This window comes from Lampris incognitus, chromosome 13 (assembly GCF_029633865.1).
Source record: "Lampris incognitus isolate fLamInc1 chromosome 13, fLamInc1.hap2, whole genome shotgun sequence".
Lineage (NCBI taxonomy): Eukaryota > Metazoa > Chordata > Actinopteri > Lampriformes > Lampridae > Lampris > Lampris incognitus.
The window spans coordinates 27,453,616-27,479,597 of NC_079223.1; the positions used below are offsets into that span (position 1 = coordinate 27,453,616).

The 25,982-nt window shown below is 43.1% G+C and overlaps 1 protein-coding gene across 1 annotated transcript in view; it reads left to right on the forward strand.

Moving 5' to 3' along the window:
* Positions 1-25,982, forward strand: part of tjap1 (tight junction associated protein 1 (peripheral)) — a 182,982-nt gene that overhangs the window by 79,268 nt on the left and 77,732 nt on the right.

Here is a 25,982-nt window from a genome sequence, read left to right on the forward strand (position 1 = left end):
AATGAACGACTCATCCGCTGGGGATAAAAGGTCATAGAGATAGGAGACATGGCCCTTGGATAAGGTTCTAGGGGTGTCACTTTCAGAAAAAAACATATTCGATATTCGTGGCAGAATTGTACCCATATTCGAATTTGGATTCGAATTTCCACGTAAAAAACGGTCTTTAAAATGGCAAGACTAAAAATAACCCGTAATTTATTGACCAGTAATTATTTTGATCATGCGTTTTACCATTTGTATCCACAAGAGGGTACAAGCAGACACAACATATTTCGGTCGAAATAATTAGTGAAGTTTAATGCAAATTATGAAGTCAAATGTTGCCATATTTTCAAAAACAATTACCACAGAGTATGCTTCTCAAAAAAGTAATAATGTCAATAATCCTCACGGCAATTGGGCTGCATTCAGCGCTGCCATGGCAATGTAACATAGGCTACTAACAGAACGTGGCCTATAAGTAGCCTAGGCAAGCCCACCAAACTAAATAACTAAAATAAATAATAATAGTAATAATAAAATAAAAATAGTGAGTTATGTGGCCTTTGTAAATACGATTATACATAGCCTACACATAGGCCTAACTGGACTGGGAGGCTACACATTATTCGCCAGGAATATCAACTGGTTAACGTGTTCAGTGTCAAGAGCGGAGCGCTTCTTGTTAACAATATTCCCAGCTGTGGAAAAGACTCGCTCAGAACGCACTGATGTCCCGGGAACACTCAGCTACTTTCTTGCAAGCTGCGCCAGGTGGGGATATTTTGCGCTACCCAGCATCTTCCACCATAGAAGAGGATTGCTGTCTGCTGGCATCGTTGTCTCTCTTCGGCAGGACCACATCTCTTGGTGCAGCACATTTTCTTGGTCGTCTCTCGTCTCGCCCCTTCCCTTGTATGTTTCTCCAAACAGATCGCCCATTGCCGTCAGGGCCGTTTTTCGTGCGTGAGTGTCTGAGCTTAACGAATGCTCATCTGTCCCACTTTCAAATCTAACGGCCATTTCTTCTTTAATGTTTGCGTGCACTTGGTCCTTCTGTTCCTCTGATAAATGTATTAAACTATGAAAGCGGGGATCCAGGTATGCTGCTTTATTCAATAACATGAATGTTGCTTCGTTATTTTTGTCATAACGCTTCCTCAAATCTGTGTCGATCTTTGCGGTCATTTCCCTCAAGCTGGGCATTGCATTAGGAATGGGTGAGCCAAGTTGACACATTAGTAGTACATGCTGTAAAGGCAATACAGCAGAAGCTGTGGGATATTTGTTAGTTGACAAAGCCTCAGTCGCAATCTTGAACGGTCTAAGTATTTCACGCATCTGTTCGACCATGGACCATTCAGTTGTGGTTAGTTCGAGATTTGACCATTTTTTCTCAAATATTACAGCTGCAACAGCTGCCTGTTGTTCCGATGCCCTGCAGATCATTTCATATGTACTATTCCATCGCATGATGCAATCGTTAATTAATTTATCAGTTTTCAAGCCCAGCAAACGGTGTTTATCCTCCAATAGGTAGCTGTCGGTAGGTGACCTGCCGAAATGTGCGGCTGCTTTCTTTAGCCTGCTAAGTGTCGTGTCTATGGCTCTGACGTCTAGCCCTTTACGTACAGCTAGATTGATTGTATGTGCCATGCAAGGTATGTTAACGGTATCAAGGTACCTCTCCACAGCATTCACATAGTTATGTGCATTGTCTGTTGTGACTGCGATCACCGATTCACGGGGAATGTGAAAATCCCTCAGTGTGCCAGAAATGCACTCCGCGACATTTTCTGCAGTGTGGCTACTTCTCAAGTCTTTCGTTTGTAGGACAAAATCGTTCAGTTCCCATGCCTCCGACATTACGTGTGCTGTAACTGTAACATAAGCGTTTGTGGCTATAGACGTCCACCCATCTGTAGTGAGTGCAATTTCCTTATCGCTTAGTATCTGGCGTACATTTTCACGAGTAGTATCGTAGAGTTTCACAATGTTTTTAGTTATTGTGGTTCTGCTCGGGATAGTGTAACGTGGCTCAATTTCACGGAGAAAATCTTTAAAGCCTCCACCTTCCGCGATGCTTATTGGCCGCATGTCTTTACATATGAATTTGGTGAGTTGTGAAGTGATCGCCTCTTTTCGTGTAGAGGACAGAGCAGCCGAAGGTGAGAAAAAACGTTGTCAGCCTGGGTTGTTTAGCAGAGCAGACGCACCAGCAGGGTCCTGCAGTTCTTTGAATTCGGCCGGATGATGGAACTGCATGTAGGTTGGTCTTGGAACTATGGTATGCTAGTTCACGCTCACATAGTTTGCATATTACCTTGTCCTTGTTTTCAGTCTTTTCATTTACAGTCCAAAAACCAAATTGTTTCCAAATCGCACTCCTAAGATTCTCTGGAGTGACGATCTTTCTGGTATGCTGATCATCGGGCTCGTTGTCGGCAGCACCAAATTCCTCCATTTTCTCGTTTCTGGCTGCAGCCTAGGCCTACGTTTCCGCTCCATGGACTTATGGGTAATGGACTTATGGGTAATTAGAGCTGGAATTCTTGCCGTAGCCTACTTTCAGCATTTTTGACATTGATTAATTAATAATTTTAAAGTACAATCAATGTATTTATTTATTTATTTAATTCGAATTTCCCCATTTACGTTCGAATCTCGTGTTTTTATGCAAATTCGAAATTAAATTCGATATTCGAATATAATGTGACAGCAGTATAAGGTTCCCACCTTGAGTAATAAGTCTGTGCCACTAGGAGGGGGGATTTGAGGGAAAAGGGGGGAGTGATTTTTACCTAAATTTCGTAGCTGAAGGTATCTGAAGAAATCAGAACAATCTAAGTTAAAGGCCACACGCAGTTGATCGAAACTGGCAGATAGACCATCTATATACAAATCTCCCAGGCGGCGGAGACCTCTCCTTTCTAGCAAGGAATACCGAGGATCCAGCTTGGCTGGCATAAACAAGTGATTGTTACATACCAGAGTTGCTTGGGGGAGGGAAAACCAACCAAAATGGCACCTGACCTGTGCCCAGATCTTCAAGGTACCTATTACGATGAGGTTAGAGGTGACTTGTGAGGGGGAAAGGGGTAGGGCGCTACACGCAAGAGCTTGGAGTGAACAAGAGGAGCAAGACTTTGCCTCAATCTTACACCAGCTGCTTTGAGGTGAGGTGAACCAGAGCATGATCTTGTGGGCGTTAGTGGCCCAATAGTAGCCTATGATGCTGGGCAATCCGAGTCCACCCAGGGACCTGTTCCTCTGCAGTAATGTTCTACCAGCTCTTGGATGTTTACCAGCTCAGATGAATGAAGAAATTATACTGTCAATAGTGGTAAAAAAAGATCTGGGCAAGAAGATAGGTAGACACTGGAACATCTATAGATATGTATCTAGGTCAGCGTTTCCCAAACCAGTCCTCAAGGAACACCTGTCCTGCAGATTTTAATTGTAACTCTGCATAGGTAGCCCTGCTTCTACTTACTCAACCAATCATCTCACAGCATTTAATTATGCAAGGTGTGCAACATCTGACATAATTCATTGCTGATGGGTTGAATAACTACAAACAGGTACCTATTCAGGGTTGCAAAGAAAATCTGCAGGATAGGTGTCCTTTGAGAACTGGGTTGGGAAACACTAATCTAGGTAATATGTTCATTTTTACTGTCTGTTCCCTTCCTGCCAGGGAGAGTGGTAAGCGACTCCACCTCTGTAAGTCGGCCTTGACCGTGGTTGAGAGGGAAGTCAAGTTTCTCTCGCGTAATGTGCGAATGATCTTGCTAGTTGAATACCTAGATATTTAAATCCTGCAGTAGACAGCCTGAAGGGTATAGACGATATTGGTATCTCTGTAGCCAATTGATTGACAGGAAAACACCCACTTTTGTAGATATTTAATTTGTATCCTGAAATCACACCAAAAGATTTCAGAATTGAAATAATATGAGGGATACTAACTAAAGGATCACTCACATACAAAAGGAGATCGTTGGCATATAGTGAAACCCTATGCTCAGTGCCCCACCTCCGAATCCCCTTCAGTCCCTTCTCCACCTTCAGAGCAATTGATAGTGGTTCAATAGCAAACAATAACGGGGAGAGTGGGCACCCATGACGTGTCCCATGGGAGAGTGGAAAAAAATCGGACCGTTGAGTATTCGTGCATACTGCCGTGTGAGGAGATGAATAAAGTAGCTTGATCTAAAAGATGAGGCCAGTGCAAAAACCGAACTGCCATAGGGAAGAAAATAAATAAGGCTGCTCCACCCTGCTGAAGGGTCAAGGGACACAACCAACTCTGGTCCAGCAGAAGATGGTGAAGTATGAATGATGCAGAGAAGCCTTCAAATATTTTTGAAGGAGTTGCCTCCCTTTTATAACGCTGGTCTGGTCCTTCGATATGATTGAAACCATTACTGATTCCAGTCGCCAAGCGAAAGTCTTTGCAAGTATCTTGATATCTACCGGTAGGAGCGAGATCGGACGAAACAAAGCACAACTCAATGGGTCCTTGCCTTTCTTAAAAATCAGAGAAATTGAAGCCTGTGTGAGTGGGTGGTAGGGATCCCAGATGGTGCGACTCACTGAAAATTTCTAATATCAATGGGGCTAGTTGGTCTGAAAACTTCTTATGGAATTCAACCGGGAATCCGTCAGGTCCCGAGGATTTACCACTTTGCATAGACTGTATCACTTCTTTTATCTCACTAAGTTTTATCGGGGCGTCAAGCAGCTGCTGGTCACTAGGTGAGCTCTTGGGGGAAAAGTTAGCTTCTCAAAGAATGACGCAAGCTGGGCATTGTCATCTGGGGATTCTGAGGTTTTAAAAATGTTGTTTATCATGCTGGGATCAGATACAATGGAGACTGTCTCAGCCCGTGTTTGATTGGTTTGATTTGTAGCTAACCTAGCTTTTAGTTGATGGGCCAGGAGATGGCCTGCTTTGTCTCCATGTTCGTACATGGACCCCTGGTGAGTGGGGGAGTTGTCGCTTGGCCTCTCCCATCAGCAGAAGATCAAGCTCGGTTTTAAGTGTCATCCTATCTTTGTATAAATCGCGTGATTGATGGGTTGAGAGCAGACTATCGATATTTGCAGCGGATGTTTCTAGTTCCTGCTGACATGCTCTACGGAGTTTATTAGCATGAGCTGTATATGAAATAATCTTGCCTCTCATAAAAGCCTTGAGGGTTTCCCATAATAGGGATGCGGCAGTCTCTTCATTTTGGTTGGTCTGACAGAAAAATGTAACTGACTCAGAGACGTATTTGCAGAAGTTTGCCTCTGCTAGTAAAATGGTGTCTGAATGCCAAAATCTAAATCCCTTGGGCTTAAGGTCAAAGTGTAGATCCAAGATCACGGTTGAGTGATATGAGACTGTTATTGGGAGTATTTAGTGGAGACAATTGATGGGATGAATGATTTATCAACAATGAAGTAGTCAGTGTGCGAAAATTAGCAGTGTGCGTGGGGAATAAAAGGAGTTCTGTCTAGTGGATGGTTGCAGGAATCTCCAAGGGTATATTGGTCCATAAAAATAGAGAGAGTCTGGGCCATTTTGGGAGGTGCTATTGGTCTCATACTGGACCTATCGAGAATTGGATCAATAACGATAACACACTGATGCGCTGGTCCGGGAGGTTGGTATTTGATTCCAAAGACTCAATGCATTGACCGTGTTCCATCACCGCAGACTGTATTTTATCCAGTTTTGCCTCCAGGACCACGAAGCTCGTCTTAATCTCTGCCCTTAGGTCTGCTAGCATGCTAACGATGCTCGTCTCGGAGGAGCCGCTACTTGCAGGCATGTCATCTGGTTCGTCTTGTTTTGATAATTTATGATGTTTTGGCATTGTGCTGAAGTGTTAAAAGACAGTTAGGCATTCACGACTCTATTTCAAAAGTATCTGGGATGGTGAAAAAAGTAAGAATCGAAAGAAAGAAATTAGTGGGTGAGCCTGAGGGTACGCTTCCTCTCTCATGTTCCCCAAACCGCAAGTCCCTCTTGATGCTATTTGATGTTGAATGTGTGAACTGGACCACTCATGCTTGACTAGTCAAGTCAATTTTATTTGTATAGCCCAATATCAAAAATTAAAATTTGCCTCAGTGGGCTTTACAGCAACACAACATCCTGTCCTTAGACCCTCGCATCGGATAAGGAACAACTCCCTAAAACAACCCCTTTAACAAGGAAAAACAAAATAGGAAGAAACCTCAGGGAGAGCAGCAGAGGAGGGGTCTCTCTCCTAAGATTGACAACTTGCAATGGATGTTGTGTTTATACAATTTACAGAGTGCAACATTGAAAGAGGATAACAGAATTATAATGGAATTATAAAATTTATGAAGAATGTGATGCGCAAGATGCCAAGCAGTGTCCAGCTGCCCCCAGAACAGCCCAGGACCCAAGCTACGCGACCAGCATCACCATGTTAAAAAAAAAAAAAAAGTCATATATCTTAGTGAGAGAAGGATATAACATTGAAACAGGATAACAAAATTATATGGATTTATAAGATATATAAAAAGAAAATGTGATGAGGGGAATGCCAAGCAGTGCGCCACGGAGACCTGGAAAGAGGACCGACTGCACGTGCACACAAAGGAGACTCACATGACACCATTCACACACACAAAAAGAGAAAGGAGAAGACATCCTTCAGAGAAACAGAGAGAAAAAAAACGTGAGAAAAGGGAACAGTTTGCAATAGTCATTAATCATAATCAATGAAGTCATCAATTAGTCATAATCTCTTTACACTATAATCTCGTCGGCAGAACAGTGCTAAAATGGTAAATTCATTGACACAGAAACCAACCTGCTTTCTGTCTCAATTTCTGTCTCAAGGTGGTGCGGTGGCGTGGGCGGCACGGTGGCGCAGTGGTTAGCGTGGTCACCTCACAGCAAGAAGTTCCTGGGTTCGAGCCCCGGGGTAGTCCAACCTTGATGGGTCATCCCGGGTCGTCCTCTGTGTGGAGTTTACATGTTCTCCTCGTGTCTGCGTGTGTTTCCTCCGGTTTCCGGAAATTATGGCACTACATAATTAATTTACAAAATAATTCATTTTATTACTGTTGTAATCAGTGTTGGGAAGTAACTTGATAGAAATTTTGGTGCTACGTAATTAATTTACAAAATAAATGTAATTTTAATCTGTTATAGTTACTAAGAAAAAATATGTAACTAAATTATAGTTGTTAAGGGATTGCATCTGAATATATTCTTTTTGGTAAAAAGCTTATTTGCTTTGGTGGGAGTGCTTTAAAATCAAAACATTCCAATCTTAATTCAAGTTATATTGAAGAACTTTTAATAAAAGTTTGACAGTAATTAGTGTTGAGTACTTTTGTAAGATTTACACTGCCTGGTTTAAATTAGGACATTTTTGCTTTATTGCCCAGTTTAAAACTTTTTTTGAAAAATAATCAAAAAGTAATCAGATGTAATAAACTATGGGGGCGCCCAGTGGCTTACTTGGTAGAGCACGTACCACATAAGGCTGAGTCCTTGCCACAGCGGCCTGGGTTCGAGTCCAGCCCGGGCCCCTTGCTGCAACCTCCGTGAAGTTGGCACCCCATGTAGTAATCAGAACATGAATAAAAATATTATCATTCATTAGTGTTTGTGCTGATTTGTGCCACAAAAACTATTGTTTGTGCTGTAATGTTTTTTGAGATATTAAGCATTATATTTTATAGGCTGTGATGTCATCCTGCACCCCATTATCGTCCAAATCATTAAAAACTAGTCTCGTTTGTTTGTGCCCATTTGTGCAGTCAAAAGAAACATTTGAGCTCTTTTAGTATTTTAGATATAAAACATTTTGCCACAGCAGTGACATCACCCTGCACCCCATTGTCATCCAAACCGTCCCATAACCGGAGTCGTTCATTTGTGCTTGGTTTGTGCCTGTTTCCTCCATTAAAAGTAACATTTGTGCTTTTTTAAGTATTTCAGAAATAAAACATTGTGGCGAGCCAGCATGGAAGAATGAGTTGAGAGGCAGAGATCTTTTTTCTTTTTTGGATCCCCCCCCCTTTTTTTTCACCCCCCAACTGTATCCGGCCAATTACCCCACTTTCCCGAGCCATCCTGGTCTCTGCTCCACCCTCTCTGGCGATCCAGGGAGGGCTGCAGACTACCACATGCTTCCTCCGATACATGTGGAGTCGCCAGCCGCTTCTTTTCACCTGACAGTGAGGAGTTTCGCCAGGGGGACATAGCACGTGGGAGGATCATGCTATTCCCCCCCCCCCCCCCCCAGTTCCCCCTCGCCCTCAAATAGGCGCCTCGACCAACCAGAGTAGGCGCTAGTGCACGACCAGGACACATACCCGCATCTGGCTTCCCACCTGCAGACACGGCCAGTTGTATCTGTAGGGACGCCTGACCAAGCCGGAGGTAACATGGGGATTCGAACCAGGATCCCTGTGTTGGTAGGCAACGGAATAGACCACCCAGATGCCCCTAGAGATCTCTTAAAAGTATCAACTCTACACCAAAACACCCATGAGCCCCTGAGCTCCCCCAGCACGGAGCTGTGGACAGTCGGAGCAACCGCCTCCCCATTCTGAACCCCATTGTCGTCAAAATCATCCCAGACCGGTGTTGTTTGTTTGCGCTTGATTTGTGCAATTACATATGCTCTCTGAAGAAATATGAAGAATTGTTTGTTTTTTCTTCAACTGACCACATTTAACCTAATCCACTTAAATTATTAAATAATCATTTGAAACGGTATATTGTTTTTTCATGTCATGTTTATTTTAAGAGATAACAGCAAATATAACATTTCCTCAGGGAAACCAAAGACTGAAGGTTAGTGATGTGGTAACCTCACAGCAACAGCAGTAAAAAGTAAAAAAGGGGGGAAAAATCAATGTAGAAAAATAGCTGCAAAATCGTCCCCCAACAAAAGGCTTCACAAAAAATAAAAATAAAAAAAATGCAATATCCTTGTTTCAGTACCATTAAACATGTTCATCAGGAATAGAATATAACCTGTTTGTTCAAAACTATGAGGGCTTTAACCTTCCTTTGTGAAAAACACAGTGTGGGGTTGTATTTTTATTTTTTCAGAGGCTGTTGTGACCTGACAAGAAAGGTCATCATATTTCTCCCAGATCAAGGAGGATCTTCTGCAGTAGGCCACATGGTGACCAAGGACATCCCTCAATGGCCCTGATATGAATGCAACAATTCCTCATAGTGTGAATGATTCTTTGTTTAGTTGCAAGTTGGCTGGAAATTCAGACAGTGGATAATTAATGTCCACATCTGTTTCTATATACAATAGTTGTCCAGTAGAGTAGCTGTGTGTGACTGAGCCATGGCACAGCAACTTCAGTGATGAAGGGTCATGTTTCAAGCTATCTGGGCCTTCATCAGGTAACTTCAATTGCTTCAAACATGTGGATGGATTGAGTAGTAGTCCATCTTCCAGTGCAGCTTGTAGCTGACCCATTCCTCCTGCTTGTAAAATGTTAACATCGACAGAGAGGAGATGGATTTTCCTTGAATGTCCTATGCTTCAGCAACAGTGTGGGGAAGAGCACTGCCTCTTACTTGTCACACTTGCAACTTGCTTCATAGTTGTAGTGATGATATGAGCTATGTTACATTCTGCATTCACTTGATTAACACCTGACTTCAACTGTACAGACTCAAATGTATCAGACGGTATTTTTGCCCTCTGTGCATAAACATAACATTATGACAATGGTTTTCACCAAGTGAAACATTTCAATCATTTTCTCTTCTTTGTGGACATAATTGCAAAATGCCTGTCACAGAATGCACAACAGAGACACTGGCAAAAAGGAATCAAAGGCACAAGTGTTGTTTACACAAAGAAGGGTTTTGCTGACTTTAACAAGCTGTTTGGCCATGTAGTTGCCATTTCTTAGAAGACAAACTTGGGTTTGTTTTCTTTTCAAGTTTGGATCGACATGCGACCACTCAGGGCAAGTATCAAGGTAGAAAGAGCTCTTTTTAGGTGGAAGAGCAAGGCCTCTCCAGTTTTTAACAAATTTATCCCTTGGTAGATTGCTGTCTCCTGTCACTGTTTGTTCATATTCTGATATTGCAAGGACCTCCTGATGTAGTTTCCCATGAACTGATTTGACATTTTGACATTTAAGAGTGTGTGCTGAAATCTTCATAGGTGCAGAGGACAGCTTCATCTTGTCTTTGATATGCCGTAGGTGACGGACAATGAAGCAGTCTACATATATTGGCAAATTATCATGCTTGAAGAGACCATGTTTTATATTACGGGAATTCTGCTTCAACACTGGCAGAACTTGCTGTAAGGTTTTCACGTTTATTTATTTAATTACCCCCCCCCCTTTATTTTTACTCCCCAATTGTATCTGGCCAATTACCCCACTCTTCCGAGCCATCCCAATCTCTGCTCCACCCCCTCTGCTGATCCAGGGAGGGCTGCAGACTACCACATACCTCCTCTGATACATGTGGAGTCACTAGCCACTTCTTTTCACTTGACAGGAGTTTCACCAGGGGGACATAGTGTGTGGCAGGATCACGCTTTTCCCCCCAGTTCCCCCTCCCACCCGAACAGGTGCCCCAACCGGCCAGAGTAGGCGCTAGTGCAGTGAGTGTGCATTTTAACTTCTGGAGTGATTCTGAATTGCTGGTTCATCTAGTATAGAGTAAGTATCATCTTTCTTGCCTAACAAGTTGCTATTACTCTTATTCCAGCTGCTTGCGTATTAGTCCTTTTCTCTATACATCTGCTGCTGGTTCCTAGTGGGATCTTATTATAGCTGTAGCTGTCTTATTCTATTTACTTACTTGTCTTATTTACTTAATCTAGCTGTAGCTGTTTTTTCACCTAGTGTCTTATTTATGATCCGCATATTTGATTTGGCAAAGATTTTATGCCGGATGCCCTTCCTGACGCAACCCTCCCCATTTGTCTGGGCTTGGGACCGGCACTAAGGATGCACTGGCTTGTGCATCCTCAGTGGCTGGGTTGTTTTTTCACCTAGTGTGCCCTTAAATATTTCTTGTTGCCCAGCTGTTTTGACTTAGTTATCCTTTTAGCTTATAAATATATTCCTTGGTAACTTGCTGTTTGCAGTTTTAATACTATTGTCTGAGGTTTGATAGAGTTTTACATAAGTGTCCAGTTTCTGGGCAATAGGCCTATTTTCATTGTACCTCTTTGGCCAATTGGGTGTTAAGGAGCCAGGATGTGGCCAGAACATCACAGGGATTTATAAGTCTGGCCTGATTCAGTTTTAATTCAGTGTGCATCTTAACTTCTGGAGTGATTCTGAATTGCTGGTTCATCTAGAATAGAGTAAGTATCATCTTTCTTGCTTAACAAGTTGCTACTGGTCTTATTCCAGCTGCTTGAGTATTAGTAATTTTGTCTATACATCTGCTGCTGGTTCCTAGTGGGATCGTATTCTAGCCGTAGCTGTCTTATTCCATTTACTTACTTGTCTTATTTACTTATTCTAGCTGTAGCTGTTTTTCACCTAGTGTGTCCTTGTAGCTGTTTTTCACCTAGTGTGTCCTTAAATATTTCTTGTTGCCTAGCTGTTTTGACTTAGTTATCCTTTTAGCTTATAAATACATTCCTTGGTAACTTGCTGTTTGCAGTTTTAATAGTATTGTGTGAGGTTTGATAGAGTTTTACATAAATGACCAGTTTCTGGGCAATAGGCCCATTTTCAGTGTACCTTGTAGCGCCGCATTATGTAATAACGCCGCATTATGTAATAATGTAATAAATTTTCACATCATTATGTAATAACGCCACATTTCGTAATAACTTGCCGCATTTTGTAATAAAATTCTTGAACGCAATATGTAATAAAGTTTGCTGCATTTTGTAATAAGTTGTTACTTATTGCACCGGTTATTACAAAATGCGGATGTTACAATTTTTTATGAAGAAAATGTAATAATTTGGTGCATTATGTAATAAACCACCAAAATTTACATCTTAATTTGAAAAAAACATAACGTCAGAACAACATTGATTTTAAGCATTCTAGCATGACTCAACTAAGAATTAATTTTACAAACTAGTAAGATGTTTCATTAGTCAAAACTTATTCAAATATAACTGTTTATTATAATCATAGAGAATGTGTTTGAATGTTCAGAGACAAAAACTGCACTAAATGCGTGTTACAGACACAAACATTATCAGTGCACTGAAATGTCAGGAGACATACACACATCTGCATTATGTTAAACAAATATGTGATTAGAAAGCAGACAAAAGATAAAAACAAATATGAAACAGAAAAAATAATGTAGTTTAATTAATTTAATAAACCATCAAAATTATTGTCCTTCATCTGCATTCATAATATGTATAACAATTAGGAAAAATTAAAATTCTCTAACTGGACTAGCATTATACGTTATTTTTTGGTTTGGTTCACAACATAGTGGTGATAGCATGTATGCATTTACTAAAGCCAGCCACCAGGGGGAGATCCAAACACTTTGGCTTCAGTTTTGCCATGCCCTCTGACCACTTAAGATGGAAAATATTTGAAAGGCAACACGATGAAAGGTATGAACAAATATCAGATTTCAGATTCAGAGAATCTCTCAGAAATGTATGTTGATTGATTTGCAACTAATATGAAATGCTAACAGATTAAAGTCCAAACTTTTAAGTTAGTAACCATGATCTGATTAGCAATGATAAGCTAAACTAGCAGATGCTAGATTGGTTTTAGAAAGTTTCTGAAATGACAGATTAATTTCGGGGACCAATAACAGCAATTCAGATTCAGAGAATCTCTCAGAAATGTATGTTGATTGATTTGCAACTAATATGAAATGCTAACAGATTAAAGCCCAAACTTTTAAGTTAGTAACCATGATCTGATTAGCAATGATAAGCTAAACTAGCAGATGCTAGATTGGTTTTAGAAAGTTTCTGAAATGACAGATTCATTTCGGGGACCAATAACAGCAAACTACTGTAAGTTACCGCTATAACATAATACAACAACGTGATATATTCAATTAAACAAAATATTTTTTGACAGCTCTACAGTTCAGCATAATTGTGGCCTGTACCCTTTGGGTTGTCTGCATGGGATATGGACAACAACAATCAATGACTAAAGATGTCTATGAAGTCATTGTGAGGAAACTAAAGGGAGAGTTCAATGTTCCTGTCAATGCATGTACAAGAGTGCAACAAAGTGCTCTGGTGAGGCTGTGGAGAAATAGGAATCTCTACTCTCTGAGCGAGGATGGAGAGACCTTGCTATGTGCCGGGAAGCCAGTAGCTATGAAGTCTGCAGTTGGTGGCATTCTAAAAAAAGGTCTGGATGACACAAAGGGATCAGGTGCGAGGAAGCTGAATAAGCGACTAAATGAGCAACACTCTGGCATTAGTGAAAGAAAGGTTCAAAAAACATTGGACTGCTCCAGACGCTACCAACTCCACAAGGCTAGATTTGGAAATAAACCCATTCTGAGGCCCATCAGGGCCAAAGAAGTACAGGATCGGCATCAGATTGACCTTCTTGATATGGGAAAGTGGAAGATCAAGCATGGCCATTTCACATATCGATACATCCTCACTGTGATTGATGTCTTTAGTCGATACACATGGCTTAAACCATTAAAAAGTAAAGACAGCTCAGAGATTGCAAGACATCTTTATGATATCTACACTGAACATGGCCCACCTCAAGTTTTGCAGCATGATCAAGGCAGAGAGTTTAAAGGAGCTGTGCGAAGGCTGATGGAATCAATGCAAGTGAGAATAATTGAGAGTTCACCGTACCATCACCAAAGCCAAGGAAAGGTAGAGAGGACCCACAGAGTGCTGAGGAAAAAGATCATGTATGACCTTGTGAATTGTCAGAGGAAAGGGGTTAACTGGGTTAAACATTTGCCGTCATATTCCTGAGTGCTAAATGAAGACCCAAAGGAAGTTTTAAGTTGGATGTCTGCATTTCAAGTATACTATGGGAGAAAAAGTAACACGGTGATGCATCCCCTGGCAGGTTCTCCATCCAGTGTCATTGGTGAACAATCCACGAATGATCCACAAAGTAATTTACCCTCCCTGAAACAGCAGCTCAGATTTGAGGAAAAAAAAAGAAGACAAAGACAAATGGCAAAGAAAGCCACTGAGCATTGCAGTAAACGGATGATCCAGCATGCATCTAAACAAAATCCTCCATCTGTTTATCATGTCAGTGAAGCTGTTTTGGTGAGAGTGAAAGATGGTGCCCATCGAGTTTAAAAACGGTATCGCGTGTTGCCTGGTAGGATCATGAAACGTAACATAAAGCTTTCAAAATACAGTTCAAGATTCCTGGTGATGCTAAAGTGCAAGAAAAATGGTTCTTTGTTTCTGATGTGACCAGTACAACACGGCAACGAGAAAAAAAGCGCTCTAAATCTTCGAAGTCAGTTCTAACTTTGCATCCACTTTTGATGACATACACACATGAAGACAGACTGAGGGACTATAACTCCTTAGATGTGAGTGTACGGTTTGACCCAGCACCCGATGGAAATTGCCAGTTTAGTGCCATAGCTGATCAGCTTGCTTCATTAGGAATATTCAGATCAGCAGCAACCCTAAGGGATGAAATAGTTCAAGATCTCAGGTCTAATCCATTTACCGTAAATGGAACACCTTTGTCTCACTATGTTGATGGAAATGACTTGGATGTATACTTGGATAGCATGTCACAATTTGGGACCTACGGAGATCACATCACACTACAAAGGGCAGCTGAGATTTTCAATGTCCAATTTCTCATTATCTCCACACTGGGAACTGATGCCTCTTCTATTATATCTCAGTCTAACACATACTCAGAAAGCTTGCCATTGCTGGTCCTTGGGCATATTGCAGAGGAGCATGGAGCACATTATCTCAGTCTGGAGGGGTCAGTGTCTTCATTCATTGAGAATATTGTGGAAGCTGAGAGGGAAAGGACATGTCAAAGATATGAGAATGGATGATGGAAGAAGATGATGAACCAGATGTTCTCCATGATGGTGCCCTGAATGAATGCCATGATGCTACATTTGTTGAAAACCATCACCATTTCACGGATAAACCAGATGACTGTGCTCTGGATGAACACCATCATGATCCCCTGGATATACCCCATGATGATGCCCTTCTATATGATGATGGAAATTGTGACATGCCCAACCTGCCGACAGAATTGCTGGCATATGTTATTCAGTTGACACTACATGCTGACATGTCAATGCTCGGTGTATTCAACAGGGTTTCTAAACTTTTTCAAGACCTTGCATCACGATTTCTTCCTCAAATCTACATCAGGGAATCTTTAGCTGAAAGCCTTCAGTTGGAACATGACAGTGACAGTGTCATTAGTATTATGAAGCTATATAAATCAGCTGGACGTGGGAGTGGTCTCTCAGCGAGATTAAAGGAGCTATTTGGAAAAAATAGCAAGTGGATGAGGGCCTGGGTCTTGTTGAGGCACACAAGCTGTGGACATTTCAAAATCAAGGACATTTTTTGGAAACATAGTATGGGAAGGAAGGAAGGAGAGATATGATGTAAATAGTGAATGAATAAAGGAAAGAATGATAGGAGGAACTTCCAAATGTGACAGATCACATTTAACCTTGAACAGTATGTGTCTGTTGTACCTAGTTCAATAATTTTCTGACTGTTTATCTTTAATCTTACTAAGTGATGGTTGTTTTAAGAGAAATTCATTTTGGAGGAAAAGGTATTTCTACTGTTGCTACTAGAGAAGATGTTTTTTTCAAGTCGTAAGTAAATTTCTTGTATATTGGAAATATTGCAAATCTTTTTGTTAATCGGCAAGTGTGGCTAGCCTTCTTTTTTATTTTAATAACATGATTAGAAATATCTCATTTTGATTTGAAAGATTGTTTAGGCTGTTTTTAGTCAGTTTATACTATTGTTAACCACTATAGAAAAGGACATCTATGTTGCATTAACACAAATGGAACTCGAATAAAAAATTTTCTATTCCATATTTGTTTCTGTCTTTTGTCTGCTTTCTATCACATATATATTCATAACATAATGCAGATGTGTGTATGTCTCCTGACATTTCAGTGCACTGATAATGTTTGTGTCAGAAAAGGACATCTATGTTGCATTAACACAAATGGAACTAGAATAAAGTTTTTTCTATTCCATATTTGTTTCTGTCTTTTGTCTGCTTTCTATCACGTATATATGCATAACATAATGCAGATGTGTGTATGTCTCCTGACATTTCAGTGCACTGATAATGTTTGTGTCTGTAACACGCATTTAGTGCAGTTTTTGTCTCTGAACATTCAAACACATTCTCTATGATTATAATAAACAGTTATATTTGAATAAGGTTTGACTAATGAAACATCTTACTAGAAAAATTAATTCTTAGTTGAGTCATGCTAGAATGCTTAAAATCAATGTTGTTCTGACGTTATGTTTTTTTCAAATTAAGACGTAAATTTTGGTGGTTTATTACATAATGCACCAAATTATTACATTTTCTTCATAAAAAAGTGTAACATCCGCATTTTGTAATAACCGGTGCAATATGTAACAACTTATTACAAAATGCGGCAAACTTTATTAAATACTGCGTTCAAGAATTTTATTACAAAATGCGGCAAGTTATTACGAAATGTGGCGTTATTAGTGTGCATTTTAACTTCTGGAGTGATTCTGAATTGCTGGTCCATCTAGTATAGAGTAAGTATCATCTTTCTTGCTTAACAAGTTGCTATTAGTCTTATTCCAGCTGCTTGAGTATTAGTCCTTTTTTCTATGCATCTGCTGCTGGTTCCTAGTGGGATCTTATTCTAGCTGTAGCTGTCTTATTCTGTTTACTTACTTGTCTTATTTACTTAATCTAGCTGTAGCTGTTTTTCACCTAGTGTGTCCTTAAATATTTCTTGTTGCCTAGCTGTTTTGACTTAGTTATCCTTTTAGCTTATAAATATATTCCTTGGTAACTTGCTGTTTGCAGTTTTAATAGTATTGTGTGAGCTTTGATAGAGTTTTACATAAGTGTCCAGTTTCTGGGCAATAAGCCTATTTTCAGTGTACCTCTTTAGCCAATTGGGTATTAGTGGCCAGGGTGTGGCCTGCACTCATGGCAGACAATTAGCAATCAGTGTTGTTTAAATCACTGCTGCTACTTGGAAGCATCAGCTTCCAAGCATCAGGCAAACAAGCCAAGGTTGAACGAAGGCTAGAGTGAACAAAGGCAAGCACGACTATTTCAAGCCAAGACTTCGTCAAGCACATACTGCTCTTTTTAGATCTGGGCAGTCATCTGTGTTTTGTGTACCTAGTATAGACTATGTGTTTCCTTCGCATTCCTGTCCTTTCCTCTTCCCGGGGCTGGCATAGACGTTGGGTCACTCCTAGGTGCTGTGACCCCACCAATCTCATCTATCCCACTCTCTCCACTCACGTTGAGCAAGTGGTGACAGGAGGGCTCTGGAATTGCAAGTCTTTGGTGCCAAAAGCTGAGTTTATCTCAGACTACGCATCCTTGCTCCCCCTCAACTTTCTTGCTCTAACTGAGACCTGGATCATGCCAGAAAACACTACCACACCTGCAGCTCTGTCTGATGTGTACTCTTTTTCTCACACTCCCAGAGCTGGGAGGCGGGGTGGTGGTACTGGCCTGCTAATCTCCCTGAAATGGAAATACTCTCTTGTTTCCATTTCACAATTTTCTCCGCCCTCTTTTGAATTTCATGCTGTTACTGTCTCTTATCCAGTCAAACTCACCATCGTGGTTGTGTACTGCCCACCAGGCCCCCTTGGTGAGTTTCTGGAGGAGCTTGACACACTTGTCTCGCACTTCCCTGTTGATGACTCTGCACTTATCCTTCTCAGTGATTTCAACATCCACACATCCAAGCTAGATCCTCTTCTCTCTTTCCTCTCCTCCTTTGACCTTCACCTCTCACCCTCTCCTGCTACCCACAAGGCCAGCAACCAGCTGGACCTTATCTTTACTAGACACTGTCCTATTTTCAATCTCTCTGTTACTCCCCTCCAGCTCTCAGACCACTATTTCATGTCCTACTCTCTCTCCCTCTCTTCAACCCCCTCAGCCCCTTCCCCTACCCACATGGTTTCCACCCGTAGACACCTCCGCTCTCTCTCCGCCACTGATCTTTCTTCCTCTGTTACCTCTATCCTCCCTACACCTGAATGTTTCTCTCTCCTACCCCCTGACACTGCTACTAATCTTCTTCTCTCTACCCTTTACTCTTCTCTGGACAATCTCTGTCCCCTCACCTCCAGGCCTGCACGCCCAACTCCACCTGCCCCTTGGCTGACCAACTCAGTACGTACTGACAGACGGAGCCTGAGAGTGGCAGAGCGCAAATGGAGAAAAGGCAAACTTCCAGAGGACCTTCACAACTTCCACTCTCTTCTTTCCACTTTCTCCTCCTCCCTTTCTTTTTTTAAAAAATTTATTTCTGATTTTTCCCCTTTTCTCCCAATTTAGTGGCCAATCAATCCCTATTTTAGTTCAAACTCCCACCCTCGTACTGCATGCGTTCGCCAACTGCATCTCTCCAGCCGGCAGTCTCGAAGGAGACGCCTTGCCACTTCTGTAACAAGGGGAATCCAGGCCCAACCACTGCTTTTTCCGACGCACACAGAGACGCATTCATGTGACGAACACAAGCCGACTCCGCCCCCCTCCCAAAGACAGCGTTGCCAATTATTGCTGCTTTGTCGAGTTCGGTCATAGTTGGATCTGACCAGACTGGTGCGCGAACCCCGGTCCCCAGTGGGCAACTGCATTGACACAAAGCCGATGCTTAGACCGCTACACCACTGCGGACTACTCCCTCTCCCTTTCTGCTGTTAAGGCTGCCTTTTATCGCTCTAAAATCCTATCCTCTGCCTCTAAACCTAAGAAACTCTTTGAAACCTTCTCTACACTTCTTCAACTCCCACCTCTTTCTCCTACTTCCACCCTTCTCCCTGATGACTTCGCTAACTTCTTTGACAGAAGGTAAACTACATCAGATCCTCCTTTTCTCACCACCCGGTTAGTGCTGCTTGCACTATCCCACCCTCTCCACCCTCCCTCAACTCTCCACATCCCACCCTATCCCACCTTGCTCCCCTCTCCCCTGACAAGGTTCTAAACCTCATCACGTCCAGTCGCCCCACCACATGCTCCCTTGACCCGGTCCCCTCCCCTCTTCTTCAGTCTATAGCACCTGAACTCCTTCCTTATCTAACCCACGTCATCAACACCTCCCTCCAGGCAGGATGCTTTCCATCTGCCTTCAAGACTGCTAGAGTCACCACCCTTCTCAAGAAACCATCACTTAACCCCTCTGATGTCAAAAACTACGGACCAGTTTCCCTTCTACCCTTTCTATCCAAAACTTTCGAACGTGCTGTCTTTAACCAGCTTTCTTTGTACCTCCACCAGAACAACCTCCTGGACCCCAGCCAGTATGGGTTCAGGGTGGGTCACTCGACAGAGACGGCCCTCCTTGCAGTGACTGAATCGCTGCACTCTGCGAGAGCAAACTCTCTCCCCTGCCCTGATACTCCTGAACCTGTCAGCTGCGTTCGACACAGTGAACCACCAGATCCTCCTCTCTACCCTCGAGGGGCTGGGTGTCACAGGCTCTGCAGTCTCAATGTTTGCAACCTACGTGACGGGTCACTCCTACCAGGTGACATGGAGGGGATCTGTGTCGGAGCCTCGCAGACTGACTACAGGCATTCCACAGGGTTCGGTTCTGGGTCCTCTCCTATTCTCCCTGTACACGACATCCCTGGGTTCTGTTATTTGCTCGCATGACTTCCCTTACCATTGTTATGCCGATGACACCCAGCTGATCTTGTCCTTTTCTCCCTCGGACATACAAGTAGAGACACGCATTGCTGCGTGCTTGACTGACATCTCAGAGTGGATGACACACCACCTGAAGCTCAATCTGGACAAGACGAAGCTGATGTTCCTCCCGGGGAAAGGTTGCCCGCACCGAGACCTGTCCATCACCATTGACAACACCGTGGTGACGCCAACTTGGACTGTGAGGAATCTGGGTGTGATCCTGGACGACCAACTGTCGTTTGCTGAAAATGTTGTTTTGGTTGCTCGTTCCTGCAGATTTCTCCTCTATAACATCAGGAGGATTCGCCCATTCCTCACCGACGAGATGGCACAGGTGCTCATCCAGGCTCTGGTCATCTCCCGGCTGGACTACGGCAACTCCCTCCTTGCTGGCGTCCCGGCGTCAGCCATCAGACCTCTGGAGCTTGTTCAGAAAGCTGCAGCTCGTCTGGTGTTCAACCGCCCTAAGTTCTCCCACACAACTCCCCTTCTCATGTCCCTACACTGGCTCCCAGTAGCTGCTCACATCCAGTTTAAGACTCTGGTGCTAGCCTACAGGGCAGTGAAAGGAACAGCTCCTTCCTATCTCCAGGCCATGGTCAAGCCCTACACCCCTGCCCGACCACTTCGCTCTGCTGCCTCAGGATGCCTGGTTGCCCCGTTGCTCAGAGGCCCTTGCTGCCGATCGACCTGGTCACAGCTCTTTTCTGTCCTGGCCCCACAGTGGTGGAATGAACTCCCCACTGATGTCAGGACAGCGGAGTCGCTGCCCATCTTTCGGTGCAGGTTGAAAACTCACCTCTTCAAGAACTACTACCCTGTTACTTGTTCTTAGCACTTATTGTATTCACTCATTTAAAAAAAATAAAAAATCTCTTTCTTGAAATTTTACTTTAGCACTGGTTTTGCTCTTAGATGCTTGTTTAGATGCACTTATGACCTCTGATGACTAGTAATTATCCTGATTTCCTACGTTAAATGCACTTATTGTAAGTCACTTTGGATAAAAGTGCCAGCTAAATGACTGTAATGTAATGTAATGTAATGCAGCGGCCAAGACACATACCCGGATCTGGTTTCCCACCCGCAGACATGGCCAATTGTGTCTTTAGGGATGGTCGACCAAGCCGGAGGTAACACAAGGATTCGATCCGGTGATCCCCGTGTTGGTAGGCAACGGAATAGACTGCTACGCCACCCGGACGCCCAGGTTTTCACTTTTAAAATGTGACACCATTATGCCTATCCAAATAGGCTGGTAGCATGCCATTCCTGTGATATGAGGGACAAGCTCGGGAAGAAAGTGTAAATTGTCCCAATCACCATCATCCACTGCAAGCGTTTTGCTGTCATGATGAGCTCCATCATCCACTGCTTCAGATCTGTTTGGCATACATGAACAGCTTCTTTAAAATTGACGTCTTCCATGTCGTTACCTTTTATGGATGGAAGCGGGACACATCCTTCTGAAATTGTTTTCTTTAGTTGCATCTTGCAAGTCTCAGAGGTTACTGGCATGCCTCTGTCATCATTCCCCTCAGATTCACTCAAAGCAGCAATGACAATTGAACATATCAGCTCCTTTGCATCTTGTAGGGTCACTGATTGTATAAGTGTGCCATCCACCTGAGGTAGAAGTCGAGGTAGAAGGTAGAAGTCACTTGATTGCCCTTTTTCCGGAGACATTCCAACTGACTAATCAGTTTATTATAATGTGCAACATCCACTCTGATAAAACAAGGTGGTAGTTTGGATGGTGCATTTCTGTGAGCAACCCAAAGCATTCAATAATGCAAGCCTTCAAGTCAGCATGCGGATTAAAGGCCTTGACAAGTCCCCCCAGCAACACAAGTGAGCAATCACACACTGCTTCTTTGGGGACAGCAGCACCCAGCTCGCTTACCATTCAGATAACCAGTTTCCAATGGCATTAATGTCATGACGTTCAGAGTGCATTTGCACCACTGGAATATGAATTGCAGTTTTGGTTCTTGAGGGCAGAAAAATGTGCCCAGAGGTTGCGATAGGTCTTTTTCTTTTTTTGACAACTGTGCCTGTAGCATCAACACTCAAAGGTGGAGTCTCTGTTTTTAGATTGTGATTTTTAAACCTGCATCTGAGAGGGGATCCAGTAATGACAAAAAAAATGTATCAAGGCCAGTGTCATGTATACTAGCCCATTGTGTGGCACACTTTTATTCAATAGCTGAAGTGAAAGAATGGGATCCATGTCTCCTAGCTCCTTGTCACCTCTCTGTTGTTTGGCTTTTCTTAATGTTGTCAAATTTGTTATGTAGCTTGGTTCTGGGTCACCAACATCCGTGAGTTTCTGAGCTTCAGCAGCCTGCCATACATGTGGCCGTTTTCGACCTTCCCAGAGTTGCTCAGAAAACACGTGCTCTCACATCTGCAGATAATCTTCGTTTATATTTTCAAGTGTGGAAACTGTCATCAATATTTTGGATTTTGCATTTAAGAACCACTGATTGATTGATCTCTGGTATCTTATCTTTAGTAATGGACAGTGTTGCATTGCACTCACCGCAGTTATCTATAATGTCTATATATATATATATATATATATATATATTTTTTTTTTGATTTCTAGCCCTTTTCCTCCCCAATTGTACTTGGCCAATTACCCCACTCTTCCGAGCAATCCCAGTCACTGCTCCATCCCCTCTGCCGCTCCGGGGAGAACTGCAGACTACCACATGCCTCCTCCGGTACATGTGGAGTCGCTAGCCGCTTCTTTTCACCTGACAGTGAGGAGTTTCACCAAGAGGACATAGCGCATGAGATGGTCACGCTATTCCCCCCAGTTCCCCCTCCCCCCAAACAGGCGGCCCAACCGACCAGAGGATGAGCTAGTGCAGCGATCAGGACACATACCCACATCTGGCTTCCCACCCGCAGACACAGTCTGTAGGGACACCCGACCAAGCCAGAGGTAACATGGGGATTCGATCCGGCGATCCTCTTGTTGGTAGGCAACGGAATAGACCGGTACGCTGCTCAGACACCCTGATGTCAATATAGTTTGAGGCACCATTTGAAAATCTTAGCGTCTTCAACTCTGCCACCTTCAGCTCCGCCTCCTGTCTTTTCATCAGTGCCATTGTCTCCAAACCATATAACATAGCTGGTCTCACAACCATCTTGTAAACCTTCCCTTTAACCCATGCTGGTACCCTTCTGTCGCAAATCACTCCTGACACTCCACCCACTCCACCCTACCTGCACTCTCTTCTTCACATCTCTTCTGCACTCTCTGTTACTTTGGACAGTTGACCCCAAGTATTTAAACTGATACATCTTCGTCACCTCTACTCCTTGCATCCTCACCATTCCGCTGTCCTCCCTCTCATTCATGCATATGAATTCCGTCTTGCTGCCACAGACTTTCATTCTTCTTTGTCCAATGCATACCTCCACCTCTCCAGGCTCCCGTCAACCTGCGCCCTACTCTCGCTACAGATGACCATGTCATCCGCGACCACCATAGTCCACAGAGACTCCTGCCTTATCTCGTCTGTGAACTTGTCCATCACCATTGCAAACAAGAAAGGGCTCAGAGCCGATCCTTGATGTAATCCCACCTCCACCTTGAACCCATCTGTCATTCCAACCGCACACCTCACCACTGTCACACTTCCCTCATACATATCCTGCACCACTCCTACATACTTCTCTGCAACTCCCGACTTCCTCATACAATACCACAGCTCCTCTCTCGGCACCCTGTCATATGCTTTCTCTAAATCCACAAAGACAAGTGAATAATGCCTGATTTAATATTTTAAGTTTGGAATATAGGTAAGCTTTTGTTCCCCGGGTAACTACTGGAGAACTGAACACACCTCATCTCATCTCATCATCAGCCTCTTCTCTGGGGTAGGGTCGCGGTGGCAGCAAGCTAAGTAGGGCACTCCAGACCTCCCTTTCCCCAGCAACGCCGTCCAGCTCCTCCTGGGGGATCCCACGATGTTCCCAGGCCTGATTGGACATGTAGTCTGGGTCTACCCCGGGGTCTCCTCCCAGTTATTTTAATGTTTATTTTAACATTTATTTAACGTCTACTCCGGGGTCTCCTCCCAGTTATTTTAACATTTATTTATAATATCCATTTGTTTATTTTAACGGCATAAACGAACAATACCGGTTTGGGACAGTTTAGATGACAATGGGGTGCAGGGTGACATTGCTTTGGCAAAATGTTTTTTAACTAAAATACTAAAAGAGCAAAAATGTTTCTTTTAACAGCACAAACCGAGCACAAACAAATGAGACCAGTTTTGAACGATTTGGATGATAATGGGGTGCAGCATGACGTCACAGCCTATAAAATATAATGCTTAATATTGTAACGTGCATGGATAAGTAGACACGTTGGTCCTTGACTAACGGGTCGGACCCTTTAGTCGACTGGTTAACGTTGTCGCTTGCGGTGTGGGAGCCACAAGTTCACCTCTCGGCTGTGGCGGTCCCGGACTGCGCCCTGAATTCGCTACATTGGTGTCAGAAGTGGGATGGTGAGACCGTGAGGTCATCGGAAGCGCGTGCGCCCAGAGGCGTGAAGGAGCTGATATGCTGAAGCGCGGGGATGCGCTTCCTGAAGGAAGGGGGTAGTGTAACATGCATGGATAAGTAGACAAGTTGGTCTCTGACTAACGAGTCGGACCCTTTAGTCGACTGGTTAACATTGTCGCTTGCGGTGTGGGAGCCACGGGTTCGCGTCCTGGCTTTGGCGGTCCCAGACTGCCCCCTGAATTCGCTACAATCTCAAAAACCACACAAGTCAGCACAAACACTGAATGATAATATTTTTATTCATGTTCTGAATACAAGGGGTGCCAACTTCATGAAGGTTTTGCTGCATGTCGTCCCCTCTCTCTCTCTCTACTATCACTATCTAATAAAGGTGGAAAAATGCCCAAATTTTTTTGATAAGTTATATTATTTTGAAGTAATTAAAATAGTTACATTGCTTATTAATTTTTTAACGGTAGCTAGTAATCTGTAACCTATTACGTTTCAAAAGTAACTTTCCCAACACTGGTTTAAATCTCATTACAATTATGTTCTCATTGGGTTTTTTATTTTTACCTGTGATTTCTGTCTGTGGTTCCTACATGTGGGCCAGACAGACGTTTGCACAGTCAGGCTGCTGAGTCGTGTTTCCTCCAAAAACTGAAGCATGACTCAGCATCTGCCGAGGCATCAGCCAGTCGGTGTGTAAAGACAGACGTCACACCAAATCTCACTCGCCCATGTTACTCACATCCACTGTGTGTGTGTGTGTGTGTGTGTGTGTGTGTGTGTGTGTGTGTGTGTGTGTGTGTGTATATGTGTGTTTCTGTGTTGTTGTGCTAATTAGTTTATGATGGCTGGTTTGAGAGACAGAATGTATTTACATGCATTTAAGTGAATGACTATGTGGGGGGAGAGACAGCGAGAGAAATGAAGAGAAGCATTTGTCTGTGGATGAATGTGTCTGGGTCAGCTTGGTTTTTTTAAAAGGTTTGACCGTGTGTGTGTGTGTGTGTGTGTGTGTATGTGTGTGTGAGATAATTGCAAAGTAAATATCAGTGTTTAAGTGTTATGTCTGTTTTCTGTAGTGGTTTTTTGCTGTGTGATGCTGCAGAGCTCCAAGGTCTCATTCAGATTAATGCTAATGTGCTAACACTAGCTAACGCCAGTTTGATTCAAATTAATTGATTGATGCGGACATGCTAACACTGGCTAACGCTAACGTAAGCCTGGGTCAATACAATGGAACCCATCAGCAGACTGCAGTAGCACTTCCTGTACTGGAAACTCTCATTTCTACAGGGATCAATCTTTAGCCTGAGGCATTCTCTCTCTCTCTCTCTCTCTCTCTCTCTCTCTCTCTCTCTCTCTCTCTCTCTCTCTCTCTCTCTCTCTCTCTCTCTCTCTCTCTCTCTCTCTTTCTCTCCCCCCCCCCCCCTCTCTCTTTCTGTCGGTCTCTGTGTCTCTTGCTCCTGCACAGTGAAAAGACGAGCTCAGGTAGATATATCAACACACACACACACACACACACACACACACACACACACACACACACACACACACACACCCAAGTGTGTTTAATCTGGAATACCATG